A 5,626-nucleotide genomic window follows, 5' to 3' on the forward strand; every position below is an offset into this window, starting at 1 on the left:
ATTATCTTCAGATCGCCTTTTGCACTGAAGTAAGAGTAGCACTACTTCAACATATGTTTTACTCAAGTTAAAGTAAAAAGCTAAATATTACCAACTATTTTTATTTAATTTCTAGTGTAGATATATTAGTAAATCCGAGTAAGACATAGGAGCTTGTTTTACATCAGTGATTACTTTATATTGATTTTAAATACAAGTACTAGTTATAAATAAATAACACTCTGCTGGTGGAACGATACATTTTTCCCATTTGATAAGTTAAAATATCTTGTTTCACTTGCAGATTATTTAACTTATAACTTGTTCTTTACTGTCATGTTAAGTCCTCTAGCTTCTGCTAAATACGATGTTGGTATTGCACTTTAGTGCTAGCAAAGCTAATGTTCATGATTAGCGTTTAAGGATTATTGCAGCTAACCTTTTAGCTACAGCAGAAAAAAACAATGTCTAAAACCTCATTCATATGGAAAAGTGTTTCACAAGAGCCAAAAATCCTCTGGAAAAGAGTAGAAATATTTAGATGATGAAAATTATTTAGATTAAGATGAGAATGTTGTATAACATCAATACAAAATGCAGTTAAACCAAATAAGTGGCTCTCCTGCTTACCTAAATAAACTTGACACACAGCAGAACCATCTGCTCTGTCCAAACTGGGATGTTCATCACAGGCGCTGCCAGGGAGGCTTTGCTGAAAGAAACCGAGCCGTTAGCGACATGCATGTTTAGAAATGCGTCTCTCAGCAACCGAGTCAAACAGCAGCTTAAATAAAAGAGACAATACAGCTGACTGGCAGGTTGGATCATCACAGACCGACTCTAAAACCGTCACCTGCTTCGGCTTCATCTTTTAAAATTCCTCCTGTCATTATAAATTAATCTGCAGGATGTTTGGTCATTCCTCTTCACAGAATATCATCTCTCATGTTTCTTCCCAGATTAAGGAGAGAAAGTAATTTATCTTCAGTTTTTCATGAGCACAGGTAAATCTAAAAAATTAGCATGTCTTTAAATAAAATCTGTGTTTTCTGTCAATCATTTCAGAAAGTGAAACTCATTTATTACCAGATTCATCACATAGAGTGAAAAAGTAAAATCCTTTATTGTAGTTTTGATGATCACGGCTTACAGAGAATAAAACCCCCAGACAAAAAACAGTTTCTTAGAAAATTACACATATTTTAAACAGACATGTCAGGCTTCTGAAAAGTATGTTAATTTAAACACTTGGTATATTTGGCTGGAAAATTAAATCTTTAGAAGAAAGCATGAACTTGTCTAATGGACCAGAACCAGCAGGTGACTGGATGAGGAAATTATGAATACATTTTGTTTTACAATCCTCTCAAAGCTGTGATTATCCCTTAGTTACCACACGTCTTCCTTCCACTCAACTTTCCATTGACATGCTTATATACAGCAGTTTCTTTAATAATGGCCTTTTTGTGATTTGTCTTCTGGACTTTAGGCCAGTCAGTCGTTTTCACCATGATTCTGTCCAGCTGACACAGACTGAGATCATTTCCATCTCAAACTCGAGGTCTGGGGGCCAGATGTGGCCCGCCGTAGCTTTTTATGCGACCTAATAGACGCCAAATACCTCAATAACTCTCTCCAGTTTTTTGTGATTTCCTGATCACAGAAATTCATGCAAAATCAACAGATTGCAGTGTTTTTTCATGCTAGTGCATAGTTGTGAATTTATGCAAATTTTTATCAAAACTGGTGAAAAACACTGGATTTAAGTGATACACCTACAGGTGGCAGTATTTCTCACTTTTACTCCACTTTTACCTCAGCCTTACTTGATGTGAAGTTATTGTCTGTAATCAGTGTGGCAGGCAATAAAAAGACACATTTAATCGTATAAATAAGGGCAAATATTTCTAAATTAGCACCACAAAATTTTTGATTGGGAAAAAAATCACAAAAATAATCACAAAATCCTGCAAGGACTAATTTTAAAAGATGTCGGGATGATTTAATTTTAAGAATCAAATGCAGACATATCTATTTAGAAATATTTTAACAGTCTCAGGAAACATTTGCATTAATTTCCAATGTTGAATTTTTTTCACAAAATTCTAATTTCTCAGTTATTGAATTTTGGGTTTTCATTGTTTGTCAGCCAAAATCATCAAAATGATAAGAAATAAAGTCCCTAAATTATTAACATTAACAATCTGACATTTTGAGCTGGGTTGGATTTTATCGGTGAAATATGGACTTTTAAACATAAAAGCAAACCTGTGTGTCAAATTTTAGAAATGTTTGTTTCAGATTATATAATTACAGGTTTAATAAGTTTGTACTAAATGTTTCCCTGCCTGTTTTTCTGTCTTCAACCATGTTTATGTCTAATCTCTGAAGGTCATTTAATGTTTTGTCAGGAAAACTTAAACAAAATTTCTGGGACAAGAATAAAAACTCCAAGGTCTCTTTCATGAACACAAACAGTCTGTTATCTTCTATTTTATTCCAGTGAGGAATTTTGTTTTGTTCATCTGTGAAACGTTCAAAACAACCAAATTTTACAATCAAATTTAACCAAATGATTTTAATTCCTAACATTTAAATTTTCTTAATGTTTTGAATCAGCTGACATTGCATGACTGAGATAAATTATAGGGTTATTTTTTAAACTCTTTGACTTGTGAGCCAAAATCTTTGAGTCAAAATGACTCATGGGTCAAGAAAATAAAGAACTAAAATCAAGAAAACAGGGGAGCTTTTTGTAGAAAATGTATGTTTTTCATTGTAGATCCAAAACTTTAAATGGATTTTCCGCACTTGCTGTATTAAAAGAAAAGTATCTACTTTCTGTAGAAAGTAGATACTTTTTATAGTACTTTCTATTTTAAGAGCAGGATTTGGGTCACTTTCTTTCAAAACCCTTGCTGTATTTAGTCAAGTTTAATAAATTAAATAAGAGCTGATTTGGGTGCAGCAAAGTCGGCTTTTCAGTAAAAACTTGGTTATAAAAAACAAATACTTTGTTTCATGAATAATTTTCCATTGTCAGTAATAATTTTACCCAGCTCACTAATTAAAAGTTACCATCTGCATCAAACGGATTTAAGGATTTCTATCATTCTTGAATTGGACCGCACAAAATCAATCCAAGTGCCACAGATGGCCCCCGAGCCACACTTTGGACACCTTGGTTTAAACTTCAACCTTTAACGGTTTATTACTAATACCTGGAAGCATTTAAACCTAAAAACAGAAATAGTTTTGTTTATGTGTCACTGTTGAATATTTGGTGAATAATTTTGAGCATCGACTCTTTAAAAATGTAAAAACACGCCAACACCGCCTGCATCTTAAACTCTGTAGCTGTTTAAACCAGAGCTAATTAACTTGTTGATCTGCTAAACTTTAATCCCCTGGAGAATCTGATCCAGTTCATAAATTAAACGGATTACTAAAAAGTATGTTCTTCTAATAACAACAAAACATGTTTTGTTTGTTTAAGTTTCTCTTGGAAAGTCTGCAGGAACCAAACACACCCAGCTGGAGGAGCTAACTTTAAATTCATGCACACATTTAAAAACCATTAAATTTTGTAATATCCATTGTTATTTTAGCAGAGCTAAATTACTGCCCTTTGACACTGATTCGGTTCTGACTTGCAGTTTTTGCTCCCTCTGTTCAAACGTCATAAATTAGAACACAGACAAAAGCTGCGTTCTGATTTATTGCACCATAAAAGTCGCCATTAGCGGCTGGTAGGCTTGGTGAGGACAATCCCTCCCATGAAAAGATTTCATTAATCAGATTTACCTGCTAAGACTCCTGATAATCAAAGAACAATAAAGACCTTCAGCACATTTTCAGTAGAGCAACTTAGACTTGAAACTCTGAAAATGAATCAGCAGTTTCTCTTAATAAAAGGAAGTTACATAATTGTTACATAACTGTTGAAGCAGATGACAGATCATGTAAAGTTTAAACATTTTCAACAGCCACAGTTGAGATTTCTGTAAGATCAAATGCATGTAAATACTTTTATTCTGGAAACTGCATCGAGGTTTTGTTTCATTTTGCATCAAACTTTAACTTCAGGAATGAATTATTTTCATCCACTTCAGAAGAATCGCTCATCACTGCACCAGGAAGCTTCTTATGAAGTTTCTCCTCTTTAAAATGAGTTATCATGATGCCAGGAAAAAATGAAAACAATTTTTTACAATTAGATAAAATTGTGCAGAAAGATTAGCACTGTATATATTTTTACTCAAATATAAAATATAAAAAACAAGTCAGATGAAACAAAAATATTCACTTGAGATAAAAATTTCAAATAGATGACCAATCCTGCCTTTTTAAAGAATAAATTCAGAAGTAATTTCTTAATGAATCAACTCCTCCAAAAATAGTTCAGCAAATGAATTAATGCAGCAAAATAAAAAAGAAAATTTATTTCAGAATTGGTCAAAATTTCACCTTTCTGTCTGAATCATTATTCTTGTTCTTTAACTTTTGACAGATGTGAATTTATTTGTTTTTTTTATATCCTCACAGATATGTATAAAATAGAAATAAATTAAAACAAAACAGCTAAAACATCATCATGGACTGAGATAGAAATATTTTTGTCAACTTGTGCCGAAAGCCAGTCCATAAAAATTTTCATTAGAGGATTAAAATGAGTAAAAGTGGTATTATTTAACAATATTAAGTGTAAGTAAAAAAATTTTGTTCAAAATTTGCAACAGGTTACAACCCACATCTGCATATTTCAAATATATTCAATCAAAACCCGTGAAATGAACAGAGATCAGGGCTGTTCACAACAGTTTCCGTCTATAATCCAGACATAATCCAGTGGTCGCTGTTTTAAGGGATTCTTCTCCATCATTTCTATGGAGTTTGGATAATTTGATGTGAAACATTGAGTTCGGATACGTAGATGTGCACATGCGGGCTACAACAAGAAACTTTTCACTATTGCGTCGCAGGAGTTGGGTTTCACCCGGGTGGTGGAAACTTTCGCCGTTTATCACTCCCCATTAACAAAATGCAAAATCTTATTATTATGTAACGTCCTATCAGTGGTGCTTCATAGCTCTGTGAATTTACAAGGTTTAAATCTCACATGCAGTTCAGGGTTGAAAATGTGTTTCAGAAAAGTTTTTGTGCTGCTGCAAAAGGAGAAGATCAGACAAATCCACTACATGGACAAGTTCAATCATCAAAGGCAGAAACATGTTTAGAATCCAAATGAAGTTGGGACATTGTGCAAAAAAATAAATAAAAATAAAAACATATTTTCAACAGAACTCACAACAAAGATAAATATTTAATGTTCAAACAGATAAACTTTTTTTAAATGTTCAGATTTGGAGTTTGATTCCTGCACCGTTTACGGCCCATATGGTGAACTCCGAGTTACATCACCACCAGCCATTCAGCCTCTCCACCTTATATAATCTGTTTTATATAATATTATAATCCACTTGTCAACAAGCTCCTCAGAGCATAAGAACCAGAAAGAGAGTGGACCCCGGAGGAGCGGGAGGCGGTTCTGACAGTGTCTGGGTCCATTCCCAGTCCCTGTGAGGTCACCTAGTGTAATCTCATTAATCTAAACCCGACCCTGCAGTGTTAATCCAAGCAGCTTCAG

This window comes from Poecilia latipinna, unplaced genomic scaffold (assembly GCF_001443285.1).
Source record: "Poecilia latipinna isolate Pla-1442-1.1 unplaced genomic scaffold, P_latipinna-1.0 Scaffold374, whole genome shotgun sequence".
Taxonomy (NCBI): domain Eukaryota; kingdom Metazoa; phylum Chordata; class Actinopteri; order Cyprinodontiformes; family Poeciliidae; genus Poecilia; species Poecilia latipinna.